The sequence below is a fragment of the Pteropus alecto genome, unplaced genomic scaffold (assembly GCF_000325575.1).
Source record: "Pteropus alecto unplaced genomic scaffold, ASM32557v1 scaffold80, whole genome shotgun sequence".
Classification (NCBI taxonomy): domain Eukaryota; kingdom Metazoa; phylum Chordata; class Mammalia; order Chiroptera; family Pteropodidae; genus Pteropus; species Pteropus alecto.
The window spans coordinates 1,187,821-1,206,070 of record NW_006430460.1 but is presented as its reverse complement, the minus strand read 5'-3'; the positions used below and the strand labels follow the sequence as shown (position 1 = coordinate 1,206,070).

Genomic DNA, 18,250 nt, shown 5'->3' with positions numbered 1-18,250 from the left:
GGACAATTTTCCAATCATCAAACTTGTACAACTCCAAGCACATTTAAAATCGATAACCGGTCAAGATGAAAGTTCTCTCCTCTCAAGTCTGTCCCCACCAAAAAGCACGCCCCCAAAAATACGGGGTAAAAGGGTTTTGGAGGTGTGTTAAGCGAATAATAATAATTTTTTTTTCTGAAATTTTTGATACTATAATACCTAATTTTGTATATATAATTTTCTAGTGTCTTCCAAAGGACCTCCCAAATTGTATAAGCTTCGGGTCCCGCAAAACCCAGATCCATCCCTTTAGGTCACATATTTTTATCTTTTTGAAAAGAGTAGAGTGGGGAAAAGGTAAGTGAACTCCCTAATGAATTTCCCGAAATACTTAGATTTCAGCAACACGGCGAACCTAGAGAATTGGAGACTTTCCTGTATTGGTTCTTTCCGAAAAGACTGGAATGAAGTAAGACTATGAGGCTCCAGACTCTGCGAGTGGGTTTTCTTGGAAGGCTGAGTCCCTGCTGCAATGTTTTTGGAATGTACGTTTTGTGTGAAGTGAGATCAAACACTTCTAGGTCGGTTGGTTTGTTTTAAAGTCAGCGTCTGCTAAGGCCGTTTCCCCATACGTTTCCCTATTCCATCCCTCCCGCGAAGATTCTAAACTCTGCTCGGGCCCGTGATCGTCTATCGCTGCTGCACGGAAACCAGGCAAACTCAGCTGGATCCTTACAGTTTTTGAAAGCACAGGGTAGCACTATACAAGTTGGATAAAGTGAAAACTTCTCCCCAGAGTCAAACGCCTAAACAAGGAAACATTCAGGCAGCCAGCGTCCTGGCAGCTGCCTTTCTTAAGCACAGGACTTAAGGGGACAATGCTGGATGCTGGCGTTCATTTTCATGAACACCCCGGAAGGGCCCACAAGCTCACCGCACCCCTCACCCCAACCCAAACGCCATCCACCCAGGAGCATGAATTTCATGAGGAAGGACAATTTGGCTTTCTGCTAATTGCAGACTTCCCCGGCACGGGGCCCAGGGCCAACCGGCCTGCCCCTCTGCTCAAAGCCCAGGACGCTGCAGCCCAGGCGCCCTCCAGGTTTGCAAAATGGGGCTCCCCTTCCCGCAGCAAGCCTGCAGCAGAACCAACCAGGGAATGCTTGCCGGCTCTCGTCCTTCCCTTGAGAGGAGAAGCACTGAGTAAGATCAAGACACCGCCCCCCCCCACCCGTATACCTTCTACTGCAGCCCTGGCTGGTTTATAAAAACTGAGCTCGGCTCTTTAAAACCTGCATTTTCTCCGGGGAGTCAGCATTAGTTAATGACCGTCAGCCAGTTTCTGTGTCTCGGTACCACGTGACCAGGACATGTGACTTGGAGCCGCTGTGATTGTTCCCTGTGTCTGAATAAAAAAAAATCGAGCTTCTTATTGCGCTAAAAGCCTGTGCAGCTCGGCCGTGCCACGTGACTCAGGGTGGGCCAGACCGCACACCGAAGCCCGGGTCAGAAAACAAACACGATTCCTGCTTTCGCAAGCTAGAGTCCGTTTGCTCCTCGGGAAGTGCAGGACGAGCCCGCTCCTCCGAGCTGCGTGAGAGAAGGTGGGGCGCTGCACGGGCAGGCGGCCGGCAGGAAGGAATAAATACATCCAATCTCCTTTCCAGCTGGAGAGCTGGGGCCCGCTGGGCTCTCTCTCCCTCCCCGGAAAGTCTTTGAAATATGCTCTTGCCTACTTGTAAAAAACATGTAAACTGAAAAGGACATTTTTAAATTTAAATTTTAAATGGCATGTTCAGTCTGGAGCGGGGTGGGGGGTGGGGTTCCCTAAGATTTCTAAAACATTAGCAGTTCGATGTTGGCACAGCACATCCTGCAAAGGAGCAGAAGGACTAGTCTCTTCGCAGGTGGGAAGAGCTAGGTATCCCTTTGCAGGTTGGGGCATAGGTGCGCCACGTATGCAAATATATGCAGATTTGCCTCAAAAGGGTTCCCCTTCCCCCCCACAAGGTGACATCCTTCCTATGCACGCACGTTTTAATAAAGTCCTTCCCCCACTCCCCACCCCACCATGCAGAAGAAGCCTGGCAATATTTTGCTGTCTCCTGTCTCCAAGGGCAATCCCCAGAGATGGCTCAATTGCAGGAGAAAGCCGAGGGAGACGGTCCCTGGCCATCTCTGCCCAAGGCCTCCTCTGAATGGAACCGCAAAGGGCTCCTCCTCAGGCGGACGTCGGCTGGGGACTCGGGCAGTCCACCAATGTTGACTGAGCGCGTCCGGTGCCTGGCGCCGATCCAGGTCCTGAGGAAGCAGAAGTAATGGAGGGAGGGACCCCTGCTGCCACCTACGGAACCTCGCTCCAGAGAGGGCATGCCCAGGGGGCCTGACCCGGCCGGGAGACAGGGAGGGGGCACAGCACGTGAGCCCCCCGCCTGCATCACCTTCCGCATCTCCGCCACTGCTTCTTGGATGATGGGGCCTCCTCCACTGGCCACCTGGGCCTAAGGAATTTGCCAGCGGGTGCTTTGGAAACGAGAGGAAAATCTACGCTGGCAGATCACAGGTGGGACCTTGTTCCTGAGAGACCTCCTTGTCAGCACTGAGGGGGTCCTCGCTTCTCTGTGTCTGAGCCTGCGGGATGAGAATCTTCGGGTCCATGGCTCGTGGCTGCCGGTGGCATGACTAGAATACGGTGGAGCCATCTCTCCGTGAGCCGTGACCACGACCAAGTTCCAGGCGGCATGTCAGCACCCTCTGTGTCCCCGCTTCTCCACGGCCCTCCCCCTGGGGACACCTGAGCGACTGTGGCTGGAGTCGCCCGGAGGCCAGCCTCTCTGGAGAGCCAGGCGGACAGCCTTCCAATTCGCTTGTCTTCCTCACAGTGAGGCGGGTAGGGACCTTCTCCAGGGCCTGATGTGGGTCCGAGAGCGAGAGTGCAAACCGGCCAGGTGTCAGGAAGGGAGAGGCTGAGGGACAGACGCAGCCGTCACCTTCTTCACGCAATCTCGACTAGACTCTGATGGGTGTGTAGCTGACACTCCTCTCTGGAACCTGTGCCACACCAGAGGAAAAGGACGCTGGCCGCTTAAACAAAAGGCGGAAATGCGGGCGCAATGGTCTGCTGGCTGAGGGCGGTCCTCAGAGAAAGGCCTTGGTAACCATGTCCGATAAGCGGGACAGATACGAGAACCTAGCCAGCCACCTGGCCTCCAGTCGTCCCCGACCCTGACCTGCGCAATGCCAGGAGGGGTGGCCCATGCTGTGGGGAATGGCGGGCGCAGCCTCTGAATGCTGGACCAGATTTCTCCTCCCGGCCTACCCCAGCACCTTCCCAGGGCCCCCGGTCTTCCTGCGAGGAGAGTAATTGCCATTTTCCCTCTGCAGATGAGGAACCCAAGGCAGAAACTCGGGGATCCCCACCCCCCAGCACCAGCAAGCCCTTACAAAGTCAAAGAAGAAAATGCACGTCTTCTGCAGGCCAGCCTCTTGCGAACACCTGTGCTACCAGAAGCGCTGGACTGGGGCAGCCGCGATGGAAAGCCAAATGGCAGTTCCTGGAACACGGAAACACAGACGTACCGCATGATCCAGAGATGCCACTCTTGGGAACACGCCCGCAAGAGCTGAACGCAGGGACTCACACAGATATGTGTACATCACGCCAACCAAAATTAGTCACAGAAGCCCAAAGGTAGAAGCAACCCGAAGGTCCAGAGATGAATAGATACACAAAATATGTTTTGTGTATACCGTGAAATATTACTCAGCCTTAAAAAGGAAGGCTTTTTTTTTTTTTTTTCAATACAGGGCTTTTACTGGGTCTTTAAAATATCACAGGTGGGGCCTCAGGGATTGTCTGGCATCTTGCCATCTCTGCAGCTAAATAACTTAGATATTATTCCTTAGCCCACTGAGTGGTTCCTTTTTCAGAAACAGAGATACCATCCAAATTTTTCTGATAGCCTGTTCTTAACAGTTGTGGCTTGCCGAATCAAAGCAGCTGAATTTGATTCAAGTCCACTGTCATTTCCTTCAAAAATTAACTCATCTTTCTGGGCTCGAGATACCGAACGAGGAACGCCGGCCTCATGTGAACCCTGCAGATGTGTTTTTTCGCCTGAGAAATTTCGGATGTCGACAAGAGACCCATTCTCCTGGGTAACGACATTGATGGAAAGTGAGCGTATTCAGACCTCATCGTGTAATGGGAGCCCGTGTCACGCCCTTGACCATGTTCCGTACACGACCAGAGGTCGTGACAGCAGTGATCCGTCCTTTTTGTCCGCTTGGAGCCTCTTCTTTTTCTGTCCAAAGGGACCGAGTTCTACGCCGACGTGACTGGGGTCCCACCGCAGGGTCCCCTAGACCCCGTCACAATAACCACGCATCCCCTCAGAGTGAGGCTGACGTCTTCTAGAATGCCCACGCTCCGATGGATGAGGACGATCTTCTCTCACAGCAGATGTGGCCAAAAGAGAAGAAGGAAGTCCTGACACATGCTATGACGTGGGTGAACCCTGGGGACACCGTGCCAAGTAAAACAAGCCCGGCACCGAAGCACAAACACCGCATGGGTCTACTTAAATGAGATATCCAGAGTCCAGTTCACAGAGACAGAAGCGGAAGGGTGGCCCCCAGGGGTAGGGGGCGAGGAACTAGCGGGTCAGCATTTCCTGGGGACAGATTTCAGGTTGAGAAGATGAATGAGTTCCAGAGACGGACGGTGGTGACGATCACACAGCAGTGTGAACGTACTCAACGCCGCTGACCCGTACACACAAAACAGTAAAATGGTAAATTTTATGATGCATACATTTTACCACCACCACAACATCGACATTTTTTAAGAGTGTCAGAGGACCACGTGGACATCAGGTAACCGCAAACACTCTCTGCCCTGGAAGAGTCATGTCCCATGTAGCAACAAGATCTCTGGGACTTACGACCAACCCTAGCCCTTCCGATGTCCAAGGAGATGAAATTAAGAAGCGGCCAAGTGGGCTGTGACGACTTTTCGCCTTTAGCCTCGGTTTTATGATGCCCGCAGCCCCGAGAGGTGAGGACTCGGGCTTCAGGCCGTGGTCCCCTCGCCAGCTCCCTCCCCCAGCCCTCTGATCTGATTTCCTAGCAAGAGAAAAGGTAGCATATGGGAAGAGAGATTAAGCCTTGAACTCCATGTGCCCAACCCGCTTCCACCGCCTCCCACAGAGAATGTTCCAGATCAGAGATAAGTCGTTGTGCTCACACTTGTATGTTTTCTTGCATCTATTAATAGACAGATTTTGCAGAAGGTCGTGGGAAATACCTATGGAGTGTGAGCACGGGAGCTGGGCTTCAAGGATGCGAGGGAAGCAGGTGCCAGGAAGCCCGAAAGGAGAGCGCGGGCAGCAGGTGTAAATGTCCTCGGCCTCGGCCTCACGGCTTAACATGCGATAGATGCGTGCACGAAGCAGAGACCATAAAGAATATTCACCCACACTTGGAAAAGCCAAGGGCCTCCCTGGAAGAAGCTGAGCCACTGGTTAGGATGGCCTCAAAGTGTCCTCTACATGATGTCGCCATGAGTCATCCATCGGGCCAGGAAACTGGCCAGCTGGGAGACTCTACTGTGGCTCTCAGCATACTTCGTGCAGCCAGGCCTGTGCGGAGCTCCCACGAAGGACCTCAGGTACGCTGGCAAGTCCTTAGGAAAAGCATCCAAACGACGAAGCTGTAAATAAAAACACTACCGACTTCTCTCGCAGACCTGCCGTGTTTCGTGGTCATGCTCCCTTCACTCCACGCTTGTCATTAACGCGCGTTTGCTGCCGTCATTCCTGGGTGCCCCTCCTACTGTTGTTACCCTGGACGTCCCACAGAGAAAGCCATCATGTTTCTCCCAAGTCCCAAGTGAGGAAATTCTGGCGCAAGGTTTGTGCGGTTCACTCAGGCAGAGCGCAAGGTGGATTAAGTCAGCCCGAGACACTGGGAAAACGCCCGGCTGTGTGCAGCCCCTTGGGGTCACCAACAACGCCTGACCAGTGCCTCATGTTCAATGATTCATCTGACCAGTGCCGCTAAGGCTGTGATGGCACCTAAGATATTTATACCTTTTTAGGGCCCAGTAGGTGAAGAGCACAGCATGGAGAGGGCATCTTAGTCAGAGGGTTGAGTCAGGGGAAGCTTCTCGCTGGAAGCTGATCCGATAATGAAGGAAAATATAATTTGAGAGATAAAGTAAATGAAGGCGTTCCAGGATGAGGGAGCCACATGGAGGACCCACGCAGAGGCAAGGAGTACCTCTTACCCGAAACCGTGACACGGATTTCCATCTGTCTCTTGCAGGTTTCAGCTGCCCGAGTGGGTCATCCTGGGACCGCGGCATCCATCCAAGTCTCGTTTCTAAGCCTCAAAGTTCCAGTCCACAGGAAGTAGGAAACCAGTCCTTGGAATTCTGAAATGTGGCCTTGACCTGCCTGGCCCCTCCCCTGGAGTGGCGTAGCTGCAGGGTAGGGGGTGGCGGACACTAGAGCTAGACAGGAGGGCTGGAGACCAATGTCAAAGGGCCTCCTGGGCCCTGCCAACGAGTGGCCATCCGTCCCACAAGCATAAGACTCTCTGCACCTTATCCACTTGTTCCTGTTCCAGCCCGATGAAGAAAGATCGTACTGAAGCCAGAACAGACAGTGTCCAAAGTGCTGAATTGCCACCCATTCTCATCCCCTCCCCCAAACCCCCGCACCGTGACTTAGCGGGGAGGCGGCGGGGGGGGACTTACTAATACTAAAACCCCGAAGAAATGATAGATGGCTGCACTTTGCCTCATCAGCTGTCACCCGAACTAATGGCTTCTTGCTTCCCCTTCCCTCTTTACAATTTACAGCCGGCTCCTTATGTACCTGAGGCTGGGGAAGTGATATATCTCAGGCCATGTTCAAGGGAGAAACTTACTCCTCAAGTCTCAATTCCAAGATAAATAAGCCCTTCCTGCCATGCCCTGAGCTCTCAAAAACACAGCCATGAGTGAAACGCTTTGTGGGATGCAAGGCCAGAGGTATAATTAAACTTCAAAGAGTGTCAATTGCATCGCGCTCGCGAGAAGTATGCAAAAAAAAAAAAAAAAAAGCCTCACGGAAAGAAACCCTAAAACGCCCCACCACCTAAATCCATCTTGGGGAGAAGGAAAATAAACAAGGGGCGAGGGGCGCCCAATTTGCTCGTCGCCTTCTGCTGACGTGGCACCGGATATCGCGTCTCGCCGTCCCCAAAGCTCATCCTTACAGAGAGACGCCTTCTAGGAGTCCAGTTCCCATCCTGCCTCCTGAGCAAAAGGGGTAATGGATGTGAAAAGAGGTAATGAATGTAAAAAAAAAACAAACAAACGAAGCAATTATCACGTGCTAATATTATTAGTGTTTTTTAGGTCTCGTTTGTTGAGAAAATGTCAACGGCCAGGGCTCTAGAGACAGATGGCTGGTTGCGAATCCCAGTGGAGGCTTTCGGCTCCGTGACCTTAGGTAAAAGGCCCCGCCTCATAGGCCTCAGTTTCCTCGGCTATAAGGCTATAAAATAGAGGCGTTAAGTAGCACCTACCTGCAGGACGTGTGACAAGGCTCAAATGAGTCATTCCACAGGAAAACATGGACTCGGATTGGCACATACTAAATAGCCAATAAATATTAACCCTTATTATGCTGCGATTCTTCCCAACCAGGAATCAGGGGCGCAGGCTCTGCCCAGCACACACCAGTTTGATTTGCAAAGACGAACTCTACCCTGTGGCTAAAATGTCTGCCTCTCACCTCACCTGGCACCTTCAAAACATCCCCAAGGGCCTAGGGGAGAGAGTGGGGATGAGTCAGCCAGCAAAAAAGCAAATTAAAGACGCAGTATCTGCTCCTCGTTCGAAAGGCAGCACTTGGACTATGAAACCATCTTGATCTTTAAGAAAGAATCTTGCCAGAAGTCCCAAATCTCCTTATAAAGACACGTCAAACAGAGAAGCAACACATATCACTGCTTACAATCCCAAAAGTCACACCTGGCCAACATTCCAGGTTACTAAGGATGAGGCTGATACTATCTCTCTAAAGGCAGAAATTCTAGGGGAAATGAACATCAACAACAAAAAACTTACAGAGGGGAAAAAAAAAAAAGAAAACCTGCTCCTTTTATACCTGTCTGTAGCTGTCCAGGCCTGTTTTACATTAGAATGCTTAAAAAAAAAAAAAAAACCCACAGCAAGTTTTACAAACTAATCTACGTGGCTTATAGAAAAAGTCATCGTGGGTTTGTCCATTAGTTCGCAGCCCGACTTCTGATTTTAAATCTTGCCAGCCCGAATGACTATAATCTTTAAAATGTGAGGACGCTGAGGTGGAGCCTTGCCCTGGCCTTCTTCTGGGCTGTCCCGTTTGCTTGAGCAAAGACTGCATTTAATACCTTCAGCGTTTGCTCTTGCCTCGAAGCTACAGACAAGTATGTGCTGCTCTGTTCTAAATATGGGAACAGCGAGTGTAAACAGAAGCTTGAAGATTTGCTTTGAAGCCGGGCAAAGCAGCCTCTCCCAAGCGCTGGGAGCCGGCGCCAGAGCTGCAGAGCCAGTGTCCTCCGCCTTTAACGGCCAACAGATTCATTCCGGGGCAGCCTCTGGTCAAACCCGAGGCCAGAAATCTGATCTTGACCTTCGTGCCGATGGGAATCCCACGGGGATCCTCAGAGTGGCCAGATGAGTGCTGAAATATCGCTAATAATTAATAATGAAGAGAGCGCTCCGAGTTCTTGTTTTCCTGCCTTTGATCTCACACCGTCTCCCAGGATTTCAAATCACTTCAAGACCAAACCTTTTACCCACCGTTGACCTGTAAGCGACCTGAGCACAGAACATTGCCCTGTTGTCAAGAACACAGCCGCTCTGAGCCTGTTAAGCATGAACTGAGGAAAGATGCCCACTGAAAATTAAAGTGTAAATTGAAGGTAGGCAGGTTATAATTATCCACTTGAAACCCAGCCAAGAAACGAAGTTTAATACCCTTGTTTTGTGAAAAGCAGCCAGGCCGTTCTCCTAACCGTAAACGGGCTTTACATTTTCACCTCCTCTAACGCGGGGCTGGACCATTGTCCCTTGCGGGGCAGGGCCTGTCCTGTGCACTGTTAAAATGCTTAGCAGCATCTCTGGCCTCTACACACTAGATGCCAGTGGCGCGCGCACACACACACACACACACACACACACACACACACCCAGAAATGCCTCCAGACGTCACCAAATGTCTCCTGGGGTGGAAGCTGCCCTCCACCGCGGAGAATCACTGCTCTAACTCAACCCCTCAGCGAGGCAGGTTAGAAGCCACCGAGTTCCAGAGCCTTCCACTCCTCCAGGTTGCTTGAAGGGTTTCTTGTGAAAGAGGGACACTTACCTGCCTGAGGATCTTGAAGATCCAGAGAAACTTGATTATGAAATGGGTCTTCAATCACAATGTCCATCATGAAACTTAAATTATGAAACAGGGACCTGAAAAAAAACAATCAAAGAAATAAGACGACCTAAACGGTCAAATGCTACTCTCCCCTAGGTAGCAGGGGATCTCTTTCTGGCATGTGACTTCCCCGACGAGGATAGTCTTGTGACAGCCTCAACATCCACCGTGCCCACCCACCTCTCAGACTTCCTGGGGTCAGAATATTGCTCTCCCACCCCCATCTGGAATCCACAGCCACTGTCAAACACCAGAACAGCAGGCCTGCGTCTAATCACCTGAAGGCACTGTGAAAACCTAGCCCCCTCCCTGACCACAGCCTGTGGCCTGCAACTTCTCACCCTCCCCCACAGCACCCACAAAACCCTCTGGGACCTCAGCACCAGGAATTCGCCCCCACTGCGTGGTCCACGTGCCCTCCTCTCCCAGACACTGTGGCTCTCAAACTCTTTTCACCAAAACTCGCCATGTTGTGCATCATGAATCACCGTCCCGCCCAAAGCCCCTAGATCGCGTATACAAAAATACATTTTATTTTTAAACTTTTTATTTCGAACTGATTTTAGACTTACAGAGAAGTTGCAAAAATAGCACAGAGGATTTCCATCTATCCCTTGCTCCGGTATGAATGCTCGTATCCCTTCCCCCCTGCCCTGCCGCCAAATTCATATGTTCAAGCCCTAACGCCGGATGCCATGGTGTTAGACAGCGGGGTCTCGAGAGGTGATTAGGTCATGAGGGTGGAGCCTCATGAATGAGACTAGTGCCCTTATAAAAGAGGCCCCAGAGAGTTCCCCAGCCCCTAAGATATAACAAGAAGGTTCCACCTCTGAACCAGCAAGCAGCCCTCACTGGACACAAAACCGGCGGCTGACATGATCTCAGACTTCCAGAACTGTGAGGAATAAAGTTCTGTTGTTTATAGAAGCCATCCAATCTGTGGCAGTTTGTTATAGCAGCCTCAAGAGACTAAGACATCCTCATCCAGCTGCCCCGCCCGTTAACCGTTTAATTTACATAACCAAGTGTCAAAACCAGAAAATCACCCCTGGTGCAATGCTGTCAACCAAACGGAAGACCCTGGTTTTGCACGAATGTCTCGCTTCTGCTCCAGGATCCTCTCAGGCCCCCGGGGCTGCATTTAAGTAGTTCTCCTCAGTCTCCTGAACCCCTGACAGTTCGTCTGTCTCTTCCTGCCATTTTCGAAGAGTATTGATCATTCAGTTTGTCAAATGTCCCTCCACTTCGGTTTGTTTGCTATTGTCTCATGATTGCACTGAGCTTATACATCTCTGGCAAAGGATGGTACAGAAATGACAACTGTTCTCCGACCCCCAAATACCTTCCACAGACATGTCACGAATCAGTACCTCTGCTCTGTGAGATGCACGTTGACGTTTTGTTATTGCTGTAAATGCTCTTTACCGAACATATTGCCCCCTCTAAGGGGCCAGAAGACACTGCCCAGGGCCAGCCGGTGCCTGAGGGTCTCTCTCCTCCAGCTGGTCCTTCTCTGCCCCAGGACCTTGCTGGCCCCGTCTTCCTTTCTCTGTGCCCAGCTCTCCCTGTTAAGCTCTTGGACTTTATGCCACCGCGTCTTCTGTCCGGTCACAGGCCACTAGGCTTATTCCCTCAGGGAGCTGGCCACTCCTCCCATCTCCACGCACTCGGGAAACCCCATCCCTGCTCCCCACCTCTGACTTCCAGCTGTTTCGAAGAGCTTCTGTGGATGCCCTGCCATCACACTAAACGCAGCGGGATCAAATGTCATTCGTTTGGCGCTCTCTGGAGCGCTGTCGCCCTCCTAGGCCCGTCAGGGGTGCACCTTTATTCACTGCCCTTGATTCTCAGGCGCGGACCCCGCTCTCCCTGGGCTAGGAGCGCCCCGCAGGCTGCTCCAGTCCCCAGGTGCTGATCCAGGGGTTCTCGAACCCCGGAGCCACCCGGGGGGCTTGTTAAAGACGGATCCTAAGGCGTGCCCCCCCAAACCAGAATGCTGTCGCCAGGGCCCGCGGGACCCGCACTGCCGCCTTCCACCGGCAGGTGTCTCTTTGCTGGCACCCGAGCCAACGGCGGAGTCACCAAATGGAGGCGCCTGGGGAGGGGCCGCCGGGGCGGGGCGGGGCCTCTGCGGTCCCCGGCCGCGGCCCTCACCTTTGAGACACTTGGTGGCTGCGCGGCTGGGGGTGGGGCGCTCGGGGCGCCTCGTCACGTGGGGAGGAACTGCCGGCTCCTGTTCCTGGGCCTTTGGTCATCTGAGCCGCGAGGCCAGCGGCGCCCGGTCCCCTCCAAACCCCCGGCGTGGGTCCGTGCGGGACCGGGACCCCAGGAAGTCACGCGGCCCCGCCCCAGAAAGCCTAGGGGGAAAGGCCTGCTCTGCCGCCCCAACAGCTTTTCCCCTTAGGGAAATGCAGTTTCCTAACCTGTCCTGTTTTGAAAGAGGCCCACTTATTGGGCAATGACGGCAGCGGGCCAGCGCGAGTCTGCCCGTAGCCATCGCTTCTTTTATTTAAGGACTGTTATGGGGTGTCTCCAGGGAGCCAGGCACTGTCTGGGAGATTCTGGGGAGGGGAGGACGACACCCTGCCCTCCTGCCCAGACTGCCCCAGAACTGAGGCTTCAGGTGACAGGAAGCAAGCAGGCTCTGGGCCCTTTCCTTGAAAATCCAGGACGAACTGGAGGAAGCAAACCAGGCCCCCATACTTAAGCCCGTGGTCAGGAGGGGGTTAATGCGGGCTTGCTTCCTTTGGACCTGTTCGCTTCATTTTATAATTAACAGTCAATAACTGCTGGGAATACGATGCTGACAAGATGTGTCCCTGTCCTTAAAGGCCTGGAAGCCCAGTGGTGCCAGAGGCCAGCAAAGCGTAAACAAGAAAATGCATGGGAACTGCTCCAACTGGCCCATTAGTTGTCTCCATCCCACTAATTTACCCTGTAGGGCACAGAGGACCCAGGAGAGCAAGGCCCTGATCGGGCTCAAAGGCCAGACCCACAGGAAAGCCACCACCTGGTGCTATCGCCCAGGTAAGAACATGCATTGTCCTGTGTTCCAGGACAAAATCATAGGAGCCTCCCAATTTCCGAGTTCGGGTCTGCTCTGTCTTCACTGATCCCATTTCCCTATAAATTCATCTCCTGGGAAGGTTCTGGAATCAGTATCAAACGACCGGAGGCTTTCCTGCTCTTGTCACGACACTGGCTCGAGAATCTGGCCGCTGTCGGGGAGGGAGAAGGTTCACCCTTTACGTAGCTTCCAAGCCGCTCCGTTTTTGTCGTTTGCATGTGCTGAGATTATGGTCGGGCCTTTGTGTTGGCTTTTTGAAATACATGTTCAAAAATCAGAATTCCACGGAAGACTTCCTACTTATTTAGGGTACCAGAACACTAGCTGTGACATTCCAACCTCTGACGCTTCTAGGCAGCAAAAATTTCATCGCGCAGCCAAAGAAACGGGCACACATTCCCGTGACACGTTTTCAGGCCGCGTCTCTGCTCCTGAGTGTTCAGGTCCAGGAGAGTGAGTCTGTGCTGCACATGTTCGCTAGAAGGTGCCTGGAGCCCCTCCACCCTGATGTTTTGTCCCTTTTCCCCCTGAATGAGAAACACACAAACCTCTCCAAGCACCGTTAGCTTGTCTTTTGTTTTAATTTATAAAATACACAGGCCCCTGTGTTCAGTATTCGCCGAGTTCTGTGTCAACACTCAACTTTTAGTGCTATTTTCTAAAAGAAAACTTTGCCTCATTGAAAAAGGGTCTCGTTTACCCTGCTGTCTGGCCACAACAGGGTTAAGTCCTTGCCGGTGACCTACACTGAGTGCCATGGGGTAATTCACCTCCATTCTCAGCCACCTAGTGCTAAAACCATCCTCTTTGGAACAGACGCCATGCCTTGTCTAGAAAGATACTCATGACTATCTATCAGGGTGGACATGTGAATAAGAAAAGTCGTTTTGTACATTTTGGTCTCTCTTAGGATGCTCTCCGAGGACAGCACGCATTTCCCAGGAAATCAAAGTCTTCCTCCTCAGAATCTCGCACTTTCCAAACCACGGTTCAGAAAACGGGCATCATCTCTACAGAGCGAATCCCGTCATCCCATCCAAAACACGGAAAACATGTTCACTCAGAAAAACCATTCCACTCGGCCCACTTAGAAAATGTTTAAACGGGAAAGAGGTGACCGACCCGTGACCACCTCACAACACTTTGGAACAGGAGAAGGTTCTTAAGTACTCTCTCATTCGAATTCCCAAGAATATCCCTCCCAGGGGGCTTTCTCACAGCTGGGGGGACAGGCCTCAGGCAGGGACGTTCCGAGAGGCCCGCCCTTCCCAAGTCGTAGACATGTCCCTGAAAGTCCCAGAGCTCTTTCTCAAGCGTCCCTCGTTATCCCGGCCTGTCCCACAAAGTGGCTCCCCTTCCGTCCGCCGTAACTCTTGGGGGGTCTCCCGTTGTACTTTGCAGTCTGGCCTCGTCTTATTCGTTGCGTCCACCACAGATGGCTCGAGCCCCTAAGGTACGTCGGGAGTGAGAAGCAATGTGACCGTGAAGGATCGTGGCGAAGAAGGGGAGTCTGTGGCACAGGGAAACGCAAAGCAGGGCTGAGGGCTGGAGGAGGAGCCCGGCCTGCGGCCCTAGCGGCCAGCTGTCCTTGGGCCTGAGACACGGCTTAATCCACGTGGTTCCGTAACCTCAGGTGGATTACCTGCGACCCAAGGGCCTTCGCCAGGCAAAGACAAAGCCAGGAACACCTGGCTGTGTGAGTTTTCCTCTGCAACCTGTCCGTTAAGGGACCCCCAAGAGCACCGAAGTCCCCGAGGCTGCATTCCGTGGGGCCCAGACTGCCTCCCTCCAAGGCCAACCAGATGACACATGGCACTTCCTCTGGTTTCCCTCCCCCGAGGGCCAACATTCAAGTGACTGGAGTTAGCAACGGACTCTGTGGGTTGGTTTTTGCCGAAGGCACAAACCCAGGGACTTGAATGACAGATCCCCATGTGCCAGGGAGGAGCCCGGCAACTAGGTCTCCAGTCACCTGCCCGCCCTGCACGTCCGTCAACATTCCCTGAACACTGACCCTCAAGGCCCGGCGGGCCACACCCTCTCAGAAGCGCAGAGTCCCAGCAGCTGGAAGCAATACATGCAAGAGGAGGAAGGTGCTGAAGGCTGACTTCTCCTCAGATGTTTTCGGAAGTTGAAGGGTGCTACGACCGAGTGGGACGGGGTGCCACAGCCCTGGGAGGGGGCGCAACCCCACCAGGAGCAGCTGTGTGGGGGTCGGGCTGGCCACACGCCCCCCGGCCTCAGTATGCGCAGCTGCAGGATGAGGAGGTCGAACTGGACGGCCGTTCATAGGCTTCTCATCTTCAACTTTCTATAATCTCGTGAGCGGGGAAGATTTACGCAGACCTTTCTCTGATGTTATGACTTGTAGTTCATCTCTGGCGACACAGCCAGTGGCAGCCCGAGTGTGCGGAAGTAAGTGGCTCCGTCGGGGGTGATTTAGGAGGCGCTGAAAGGCCAGAGTGCCTCCCTCACGTCTGCCTGCCCCAGACTAGACCCAGACCCAGGGTGCGAGGGTGGGCTCCATCGAAGGCAAACACCCACACTGCCCACTGTGTCTCACAGAGCACGTTACCTCGGACTTGCCCGTGGGTTCCTGGGATGGCCCCAGGAATGGCGCCCAGTGCAGGCCCAGCCACCAGGAAAGGTCTGGGCACGCGGGGCATGGTGGTGGCGGACGGGGCTGGCCGTGGAGGATGTAAGGTCGCCTGCAAGCAGCAAAGAGCACCCAGGGCCCACTGAGGCACAGCCCTGAGCCCTGCGCTTGCTTGGGGAGGCTGGTGGGCTGTCAGCGCAGGCACTGTGGGCTGTGTTTCGTTACTAACCTACCCGGTTACCTTCTCCCAGGGTGCCCTGCGGAAGCGGGGAGGAGACTGTGGGCCAGCCAGCCTCCAGGGCTCCTCCTCCTCACAGGGAAAGCCTGAAGAAGTTTGGGCCTTGGCCTCTGCCATCAGGCTAGATGGCAAAGAGACTAAGGAGTTGGCTGCCCTGCAAAATGTGGCCTGATTCTACAGTGGGGCAGCTGCCTGGAACCCACAGTCCTTTCCATGGTAGGGGGCCCAGCCACCCCCACAGCTGGCCATGGGACCCGTCATCCTTCTCCACTTGGCCATCTCCCTAAGGAGCCACAAGCCTGCCATCTGACCCACCCACCCCGAAAACGAGGCTTGGCTGTCAGGTTGTCATGAGCCCTTTCAGTGGCTTCAACTCTTCATCTATGAAAATGGAGGAAGGATCCCTAGGAGGGTAGCTCCCTCGTGCTCCTACAGGGGCTTAGTTATCAATCTGGTAGCAGAAGGAGGTGTAGGAATAAAAGCCAGCAGACAGCTCCGTAAGGCGTTAATCCACAGCACCGGTTCCCCTAAGCTCCACCTGAGCACGGAACACGTGGGGTCTCCGGGTCTGAGAACCCGGCTTCCCACAGCCTTTCTTAGAAGGCTGGGCCTGTCGAATCTGAATCTCATCCTTGGGTGAGGATTAGGGTGTGTTCTGGTGACTTCTGAGTGTATAGATGTTAAGTAGTAGTAAAAATAGCGCCTGAAGCAAAAACGTCCTTCGTGCGGTCTTGGAGCCTGACGGACTTTGACAGCCCTGGCGTGCTTCGCCTCTGCTGGAGGTGAACAGGAAAGGAACACACACGTGCTGGACCACGAATGTCCAATGTCCTGTCACTATCACACACACCCCCCCCCCCGGGGGCACCACAGGGACCAAGGATCCCATGTTTTTCCACGGTGTTCTTCAGAGTCCAGCAGAGATTTCTAGGTGTGTTGTAAGGGTCCCGTTAAAACCTTTAACTGGCCTTGTTGGTCTCCCCCTCCTCGAGACTGTTTATTTCCTCTGTCGAAGAACGGGAATTTGGGGGACTTTAACAAATCCTATTGGCCAGTCCAGTAACTTGGCCCAGGGCTGCCAGCCTGGGGCCCGCCGGGGGTCCCCTAAGGAAGCATAGGAGAGCGGGGTTAGCTAGAGACAAACGCGCCATGAGTGCCTACCCCGGAGAGAGTCTAGGAATTCAGACACCTGCCACCGAAAGGCCTCAGCTACGTCCTGAGGTAAAGAAGCGCTGCTATGTCCACTGTGAGAGACAAGTCTGGGACAGGCCGCCCCGCACTCCACGGCCGGCAAACCTACCTACCCGTCCTCCAGACAGGTATCAGGTCCATCTGTGCTGAAGCCGAACCACTTTGTCTCACACCGGCAAATCTAAGTCATTGTGACGTGGGTTTTGGATTCGGGCTGATGTAGGTTTGAGTCCTGGGTCTGCCACTAACAGCTGTGCTGCCAGGGGCCAGGTCACTTAGCCTATGCATGCCTCCGTGTCGTACCCCACCCCCCAAAAGGCCCGCCTGATTGTTACAAGGATTAAATGCAACAAATCTGGCAGAGTTCTTATCCTTAGCACAGTGCCTGACAAGTTAGCTGCTGTTTTTCATCGTGTGCCTACTATGCGCTGGGCCTGTCCCTTGGGAAAGCAGGGACTGTCCTCTCTGCACAAGGCCCCTCATCACACCTCCTCCAAACAGGCTTCGGCTGTGGCCCTGGATTTACTGTGTTCGAAGACCTGGAGGTGTGGTCATTATTCCTGGCAGCAAAATACCACACACACACTTTCCCTCCCGGGGACTCCCGTCCAGCCCCCACTCTCTTTACACCTACCTTCCCTGCCTGGTACCCAAATAGGAAATTCGGCTCTCAAAGCCCCTCTTGTCCCAGCGGCCTCCTCTCCTGTTCTCGCGCCTCCCCCAGGCCTCGCCACGCACCTCGGTCCCTTTTTTCCGCCCTCCTTTTCCTCTCTAAAATAAAAACGAATGCTGCCTTTTTATCTGCGCTGAACTTCAAGGGCAGAATCGTCGTTAAACAGAGAGGCGGAGAGGCTGGCCGCGGGCCGGGCGGAGCCACCGCCCTACAGCAAGGCCAGCTTCCAGGCGCAGACGGGAGGGAGCCGGGCGGCGGGCCCGGCACAGCGGCAAGCTTCCCCCCACCCCCGCCCCCCCGGAATTCTTGACCCAGGGCCTTGCAACCACACTCTGCCCCAATCCGTGTACAGCCGCAAGGGAGCTGCCTGCGGCCTGGGCCCAGGGAGAGCGGGGTGGGGGGGTAGGGGAGGGCAGAGGTGGGGAAAGGACGCAGTGGGGGCAGGGATGGGAGGGAGGAGGTGGGGGAGAAGCGAGGGAAGGAGGCAGGAGGTGGGGAAGGGAGGGGGAGGAGGAGGGAAGGAGAGAGTTGGAGGCAGGAAGAGACGAGGAATGGAGGCAACGTGGTCAGGAGATGAGGGGGAGAGGAGGTGGGGGGCCGGGAGGGAGGAAGTGGGGGAGGGGCAGAGGTGGGAAAGTTGGAAGTGGGGGAAAGAGATGAGAGGCAGAGGGGGGAAGGAGGTGGGAGGCTGGGGGGAGGAGGGAAGTAGGGGAAGGGAGGGAGGCAGTGGGGGAGGGAAAGAAGGAAGTGGAAGGAGGAAGTGGGGGGAGTAAGTGGCAAAAGGAGGAGGGCGCAGGGTCCTCAGGGCGGCTGATGGGCCTGGTGCCCAGTGCGAACCCTGCTCGTGGGCAGAGAGGACGCTCTGGATAATATGGGAGTGATAAGCAAGGTCTTTAGTTTCCCTAAAGCCCAGGAGCAGGCGAGCGGGTTTGGTTAGCGCCCGCAGCTTTCCTGAAACCACCAAAATAAAAACGAAAAAAAACCAAAAAACAAAAAACACACACCAACGAAGCCCGCCCTCCGCCTCGGCCCCGCCCCACCCCGCGGC

At 54.0% G+C, this 18,250-nt stretch overlaps 1 long non-coding RNA gene across 1 annotated transcript; it reads right to left on the bottom strand.

Annotated features, from left to right (window-relative positions):
* Positions 1 to 7,097: 7,097 nt before the first annotated feature.
* On the bottom strand, positions 7,098 to 17,467 carry LOC112479749. Its single transcript, XR_003046326.1, has 3 exons — positions 17,164 to 17,467; positions 9,378 to 9,472; positions 7,098 to 7,279 (listed from the first exon to the last, which is right to left on the bottom strand). It is a non-coding gene; the product is annotated as an uncharacterized LOC112479749 (long non-coding RNA).
* Between the last annotated feature and the right edge of the window lie 783 nt (positions 17,468 to 18,250).